This window comes from Puma concolor, chromosome F2, assembly GCF_028749965.1.
Source record: "Puma concolor isolate L17-30 chromosome F2, mPumCon1.1.hap2, whole genome shotgun sequence".
In the NCBI taxonomy this organism is placed as follows: domain Eukaryota; kingdom Metazoa; phylum Chordata; class Mammalia; order Carnivora; family Felidae; genus Puma; species Puma concolor.
The window spans coordinates 57,246,454-57,254,694 of NC_141684.1; the positions used below are offsets into that span (position 1 = coordinate 57,246,454).

Genomic DNA, 8,241 nt, shown 5'->3' on the forward strand with positions numbered 1-8,241 from the left:
CAGATCCATGAATGTAGGGTATCTTTCCATTTATTTCAGTCTTCTCCAATTTTTAAATTGTTTTGTAGTTTTCAGTGTACAAATATTTCACCTCCTTGGTTTAGTTTATTCTTAAGTATTTTATTCTTTTTGAAGCTATTATAAATGGTATTTTTTAAATATACTTTTCAGATTATTCATTGTTAGTGTTAAGAATGCCACTGGCTTTTGTGTCTTGGTTTGTATCCTGAAATTTTACTGAATTTATCTTAGTTCTAATAGTTCTCTCTCTCTCTCTCTCTCTCTCACTCTCTCTCTCTCTGTGTGTGTGTGTGTGTGTGTGTGTGTGTGTGTGCAAGAGAGAGAGAGAGAGTCATCTTTAGGATTTTCTGTATAAAACATCATGTCATCTGCAAACAGAAATAATTTTACTTTTTCTTTTCTGATTTGAATGTGTTTATTTCTTTTATTTGCCTAGGACTTCCAGTACTATGTTGAGTAGAAGTGGATGGAGAGTATCCTTGCTTTGTTCCTCATATTAGAGGAAAAATTTTCAGTTTCTCACCATTGAGTATGATGTTAACTGTTGGCTTTTCATATATGGCCTTTGTTATGTTGAAGCAATTTTCATTTATTCTTAGTTGTTGAGTGTTTTTTGAAAGGCTGTTGAGTCTGTCAAATGCTTTCTCTGCATCTATTGAGATGATTACGTAAGTTTTTATTGTTTTTATTTTTTTTGTTTATTTATTTTTGAGAGAAAGAGAGACAGAGTGAGAGTGGGGAGTGCCAGAGGAAAAGGGAGACACAGAATCTGGAGCAGGCTCCAGCCTCTGATATATCAGCACAGAGTCCGATGCGGGGCTTGAACTCATGAACTGCAAGATCATGACCTGAGCTGAAGTTGGACGCTTAACCGACTGAGCCACCCAGGTGCCCCAATCATGCAGTTTTAATCATTTGTTCTGTTAATGAAGTATATCACACTGATTGATGTTGAACCATCCTCGCATCCCAAAGATAAATTCCACCTGCACAAATCCTACAGGGTATATGATCCTTTCGATATGCTGTTGAGTTTGGTTTGCTATTATTTTGCTAAGAATTTTTGCATCCACTTTATGGATATTGATCTGTAGCTTCCTTTTTTCTAGTGCTTTTTTTCTGGCCATGGTATCAGTGTAGTGCTGGCTTCACAAAAATATTTGGAAAGGTTCCCTCCAGTTAAATGTTTTTGGAAGAATTTTAAAAAGAATGGCATGAGTTCTTCTCTAAATGTTCAGTTGAGTTCATCAATGAACCTCTGTGGTCCCCGCCTTTTTGGGTGGTAGGGGATGTTAATTATTGATTCAATCGAATCAGTAGTTATAGGTCTGCTCAGATTTCCTTCTTCATGATATGGTCTTGCTCAGTTGGATGTCTCTATGGAGTTATCTATTTCTTCTAGTTATGCAATTTGTTGGTGTATAATTGTTCATCATGGTCTTTTTATTTCTGTAGCATCACTCGTAATATGTTTTATTTCTGGTTTTGTTTATTTGATTCTTCTCTCTTTTTTATCTTCGTCTAGCTAAAAGTTTGTCAATTTTGTTCAACTTTGTGAAAACTCAATGGTTAGTATTGTTCACTATTGCTTTTCTATTCTGTTTTGTTTATTTCTTCGGTAATCTTTATTCTTTCTGTCCTGCTAACTCTGGGCTTGCCTGTTCTTTTTAGTTTCTTGTTTGGGTTATTTATTTGAGACCTTTCTTTTTTATTAATGTAAATTATCACTATCAACTTCCCTTCTAATACTGTGTTTGCTGCATCCCGTAAGTTTTGCTATGCTATGTTTTCATTTTCATTTGTCCCAAGATACTTATAATTACACTTCTGATTTTTTGTCCCATTGATTATTTAAAAGCATATTGTCTTATTTTCACATATTCGTGAATTTTACAGTTTTTTTCTACTATTGGTTTCAAGTTTCTTTCCATTGTGGTTGAGAAGATACTTGGCATGATTTCAATATTCTTAAATTTGTTAACACTTGTTTTGTGACCTCACATGTGATCCACACTGAAGAATGGTCTGTATGTGTTGGAGAATATTTATCCTGCTGATGTTGGGCAGAATGTTATGTATTTGTCAGTTATGAACATACAGTACTGTTCAAGTCTTCTCTTTCCTTTGTAATCTTCTGTCTGGATAGTCTATCCATTATTGGAAGTGGAGTATTGAAAGCTCCTACTATTACTGTGTTGTATATTTTAATTAGTTCTATCAATGTTTCCTTCATAGACTTGAGGCCTCCGGTGTTGGGTGCATATATGCTTATAATTATTTTATCTTGCTGGTGAATTGACCCTTTTGTCATTATATAAGGTCCTTCTTATGACAGTTTTTTGAGTTAAAGCCTATTTGTCTGATAGAAGCATGGCCATTCCTGCTCTTTTATGATTGCTATTTACATGGAATATCCTTTCAATTTCAACCCACGCCTGTCTTTATAACAAAAGTGAGTCCCTTATAGACAGCATGTAGTTGGATCTTATTTGTTATTATTTTAACCCATTCAACTACTCTGTCATTTGATTGTGGAGTTTAATCCATTTACTTTTAAAATAATTATCGACTTAGAGTAATTATAATAGTGATTTACTATAGACATTTCTTCAGTTGTTTTTCATCTTTCTTGTGGTTATTTTTCCCTGCTTTTCCTCTCTTGTTATTTTCCTGTTTCATTGATTTTTTTTTTATAGCAACATGCTTTGATTTCTTATCTGTTTGTTTGTTTATGTGTGTATATATTATACGTGTTTTCTTTGTTATTAAAATGGGGCTTACATAAAACATCATGTAGTTATACCAATCTATTTTAAGATGGTACCAACTTAGGTTTAGTCACGTACAAAAAGTCTATACTTTACCTCTCCTTGCCCCACTTTATATTATTAATGTATCCACAGACATATTTTTATCGTCATAGTTATTTTTATACTCTTGTCATTTAACTTCTATACTATATTAAAAGTGATTTACATACTGCTGTAACAGTATTACAGTATTCTGTATTTGTTTATATATTTACTTTTATCAGAAAGCTTTATATTTTTGTAGGCTTTTTTGTTGCTGTGTAACATGTTTGTTTGTTTATTTACTTACTTATTTATAATGTGTATTTATTTTGAAGGAGAATCAGAGCATGAGTGAGGAAGGGACAGAAAGAGAAGGAGACAGAGGATCTGAAGTGGGCTCTGCACTGACAGGCAACCCTGACGCAGGGCTCGGACACATGAACCTCGAGATCATGGCTTGGGCCGAGTCGGTCGCTTAACCAACTGAGCCACCCAGGTACCCTTTGTTTTTGTATCAGTGTGGAGGACTCTCTTTAACATTTCTTATCATGCAGATTTAGTGATGATCAACTTCATCCCTTGCTTATCTGGAAAATCTTTATCTCTCCTTAATTTTGGAAGGACAGTTGCTGGATATAGTGTCCTCGGTTGGCATTTTTTTTCTTTCAAAGGTTTGAATATATTATCTAACTCCCTTCTGACAAGGTTTCTGCTAAGAATTCCATTGACAATCTTATGGGGGGGGGGGTTCCCTCGTATATGATGAGTTACTTTTCTATTGTTACTTTTAAAATTCTCTCTTTGTGTTAGATTTTTGAAAATTTGATTATAGGTAGCTCACTGAAGAATTCTTTTAAGTTTAGTTTCATTTTATGTGTAGTTATGAGACTTCTTGAATCTGGATATCCTTTTCTTTCACTATAATTGGAAAGTCTTTGCCATTATTGTTTTTAAATAGGCTTTCTTCTCCTTTATCTCTCTCTCTTCTCCTTCTGTGAGTCTCATAATGCATATATTATTGGTATCCCATAAGTCTCTTAGACTTTATTCCCTCTTTTTCATTCTTTCTTCTTTTTCCTCCTCCGATTGGATAATTTCAAATGACTGTCTTTAAATTTTCCAGTTTGTTCTTTTGCTTCATAATGTGGGCTGAGGAACCCTCAAGTGTTTTTGTTTTTTTGTTTGTTTGGTTTTTTTAGTTCAGTTATTGCATTCTTCAGCCCCAAAATTTCTGTTTGGTTCTTTTCATATTGTCTATCTCTTTTTGAAATTATTTCTTAGTTTATGCATTGATTTTCCGAACTTATTGAGCATCGTTTTGACTATTATTTTAAATTCTTTGTCAGGTAATGCATATACCTCTGTTTCTTTTGAATCAGTGTTTGAGATTTAGTTTGTTCCATTAATAGGGTCATTTTTTTCTTGTTTTTGTATTTTTTGTAACTTTTGATGATATTCACACATTTGAAAAAACAGCCACCTCCTCCAGTCTTCATAAATTGGTTTTATACAGGAAGGACCCTAAAAAATCAGCCCTGCTAGAGATTCTGAGGGCTCTTCAAGCCATTTCTATGGCTATATCTTCTCTGTAAGTTTCTTTTTTTAATGTTTTTTCTTATTTAGTTTTGAGAGAGAGAGAGAGCACAAGCAGGGGAGGGACAGAGGGGGGTGGGGACATGGGGGGGTGGAGGGGACAGAAGATCCAAAACACGTTCTGTGCGAGAGCAGCAAGCCGGATGTGGGTCTTGAACTCACAAACTGTGAGCCTAAGTCAGATTCTCAACCGACTGAGCCACTCTGTAAATTTCTAATTGGAGGTGTATGCCATTCCCCCTCTCGGTAAATTTCTAACTGGAGGTGTATGCCATTTTGTTGTTTTCCAGGAATGTGTAATCTCTTGTTCTCTTGATAACTGTCTTCTGTACATAAATTCTCTGAAGCAACACCATGCCACTCAGCTCATTTTCGTTCTTAGCATTTTGTTCTTTGGGTTTTTTAATTTTTTTTTTTACTGTTTATTTTTTTGGAGAGAGAGAGATAGCATGAGCAGGGGAGGGACAGAGAGAGAGAGGGAGACGCAGAATCTGAAACAGGCTCCAGGCTCTGAGCTGTCAGCCCAGAACTCGACGTGGGGCTTGAACTTGGAACAGTGAGATCATGACCTAGGTAGAAGTTGGACGCTTAACTGACTGAGCCACCCAGGCACCCCAGCATTTTGTTCTTTGTTTAGTTTGTTCAGGCTGCTATGACAGAAGTACCAGAGACTGGGCGGCTTAAACAACAAACTTTATCTCTCACAGTTCTGGAGACTGGGAAGTCTATAAGATCAAGACAGATTGAACAATTGCTGAAGACCTTCTTCTTGGTTCACTGATGGCCACCTTCCTGCTGGGTCCTTGTAAGAAGAAAAGGGTAAAAGATCTCTTTGGCACCTCTTTGTAAGGGCAGTAATGCCATTCATATGGTCTCCATCTCATTACCTAACCATAACCCAAAGCCCCACCTCCAAATACCATCACACTGGGGATTAAGTTTGAACATAAGAATTTGGGGGATCACATACATTCAGTCTATAGCACTGGCTGCCAAGCATCTGCAGCATGTAGCATTCCCTTTGGGCTCTGAGACAAGTAAGACAGAAGCCAGTGCCTCTAGCAGAATTCTGAAAATCTGGAATGTTGGACGTCTACTCCACTCTTCTTCTCTCTAAGGGAGAGGCTACTAAGCCATATGCATCTCTATCTGCTGTACTACATATCTCTGGAGCTCGGGCACATTTTCGGATTCTTGTTTTCAGCAGCCCTCAGGCATCTAGAGTATGCTGGATCCCATCAGCACTCTGAGAGAGGCATGACAAGTCAGCCCCTTGGCCCCCGTGAAAAGTCAGAATGTTGGACATATGGTCCAATCTCCTCTTTCTGTCCCCTAGGGGGAAACCAGGAGCTGGGAGTTTCCTCCCAATTGATTTTGTGAGCTGTGCCAGTGGGAGGGACTATAGTGAGAAGGTGCCATGCATTTTCCTCTCACCTTTTGGATGTAGTTGTTTTTGTGCTTGCCTTGGGTACAAAAGCCTCTTAACTGGCATAGATTTCTCAAAAAGAAATTGTTTCATGTATTATTGTTGATTTGGTGTTTCTGTAGGAAAGAGCACTCTCTTGCTCTCCTTCTAATTATCTTAATGTGAGCAAAACGTAATCTGTTTTTGGTAAACTTTACTAAATTTAAATTGTTATGAGCAAATATTATTAAGGAAAATCCCCAGAAATGTGATAGGAGTACAATGCTTTAATAAGATTCTATTTAATTTTAATAAAGAGATTACAGTATTTTGCTCATATCAAGTCTAGAAATTTAGATAATCTCATTTACAACATATATACACTGGGACCTCCTTATCCATTGAGAATATGTTCCAAGACCCTCAGTGATGCCCCAAACTGTGGATAGTAACAACCCCACATATAGTATATTTTTTCCTATACATACCTGTGATAAAGTTTAATTTATAAAGTAGGCACAGTAAGAGATTAACAACAGTAACTAGTAACAAAAGAGAACAGTTTTAACAATGCACTGTAATAAAAGTTGTGCGAACATGGTCTCTTTCTCAAAATATCTTATTGTACTATACTCACCCTTCTTCTTCTTGTGATGATGCAAAATGACAAAATGCCCACAGGATGAGATGAAGTGAGGGAATGATGCAGGCCTTATGACATAGCGTTAAGCTACTACTGACCTTCTGATACATCAGAAGGAGGATCATCTGTTTCCAGATTGTGGCTGACCAAGGGTAACTGAAACTGTGGAAAACAAAACCCACAGATAAGGGGACTACTGCATACTTCGATGTGTATCTGTCTGTGTTTATGTGTGCATCTAAATTGAATTTTAAATACCACAGTATAGGTATAATACCTAGCAATAAAAAAATTAGCCATGTAGTTATATAACTTATACCATTAAAAACTATTATAACTAATATTAATTTGCATGTTGTGATTTGATTTTATTTTTATAGTAATTTAAAAAAAGATGTTTAAACTAATGGCTATATAAAATGTAACAATGTGAACCATGAACCATAAACTTTGAATTTTCATAGAGAATTTTGTTTTCAAATTTGACACTCTGGGGGAGCCTGCTGGCTCACCTGGCTGGCTCAGTCAGTTAAGCGTCTGATTTCGGCTCAGGTCCTGATCTCACGGTTCGTGGGTTCGAGCCCCGCGTCGGGCTCTGTGCTGACAGCTCAGAGCCTGGAGCCTGCTTCAGATTCTGTCTCCCTCGCTCTCTGCCCCTCCCCAGCTTGTGCTCTGTCTCTCTCTCTCAAAGAATAAACATTAAAAAAATTTAAAAAATTTTGACATTCTGTCATATAACTTTAAGTAGTATTTGAGCCATAATACTATCCAAACAAGAGAAAATTAAAGGACGTTATTAAATATAAAAACACCTGGGGAAAAATACCTGCTTTTCCAATTCTGTAAGCCATTAACCATAAAACTATTGGAGGGGGGTTGGTTGCATAAACTATAAAAATTGACAGATGAACTGTATGAAAGACGATGAAAAAATGAGAGGGAGAATACATGAAAAAATACTGAAAACCAACAATATTTCTAAGTTGAATATAGATTTAAAATACTGTAGAGAAAACTAGCTCAAGCTGATGGGTGAAAAATCAAGAGGAAATTCTTGCCTCTCTGGTTCTGTTGCTAAAATATTAGAGCAGACTTTGCCAAAAATATATAATGCGGGTCATTAATGAGCTTAGGTGGATTTAGCGTCCCTGGAACTCATCTATACCCATTTGCAAATATCACCATTGAAGCAAGCAAAACTTTAACATTTACTGCTGTAGAATAAAAATCAGAATTATTCTAATTATTAGGAAAAAGTTTTGGTAATATGTAATCAGATTAGAAGTACAAGACAACAAAAGCTGGCATGATTATTATTTACCAAGAAGGAAAAATAAAAATCAACAGCAGCAGCATTTTAGGTAAGAAGGAAAGAGAGGAAAAAGAGAAACCAATGTTACATTCACATGTATAAACTAAGATTTGTGATGTAAATTTATTTTATAAACAAAATAAATAAAAAACAACAGCCTTGCAGCAGGTAGAAAAAAATAGTATGGTATCATTTGCCTCAATTAAATATATAATTTAGGTGAAGTTACATAATTTTGATCAAAACAGCCTACGTTACATATTTTATTTTCCATTTTACCTTTTTGTGTTGGAAATGTTTCATGTACAACATATATTATTAGGGATAATTACAGCCACCAGTACTGAATCAAGACAATCCAGTGAAACTATTGAAGGTGGTAATCCATAGAAAAAAATGAAAAATTTAAATAATAATGTCTCCTATGATTATTCAATCAAATTTGCAGAAATTGTGGTGTAGCTAAGGTTGATTA

At 35.7% G+C, this 8,241-nt stretch overlaps 1 long non-coding RNA gene across 1 annotated transcript; it reads left to right on the forward strand.

Moving 5' to 3' along the window:
• Positions 1-4,509: 4,509 nt before the first annotated feature.
• Positions 4,510-6,801, forward strand: LOC147572040 (uncharacterized). The gene is made up of 2 exons (XR_015246679.1): positions 4,510-4,630; positions 4,671-6,801. It is a non-coding gene; the product is annotated as an uncharacterized LOC147572040 (long non-coding RNA).
• Positions 6,802-8,241: the final 1,440 nt, after the last annotated feature.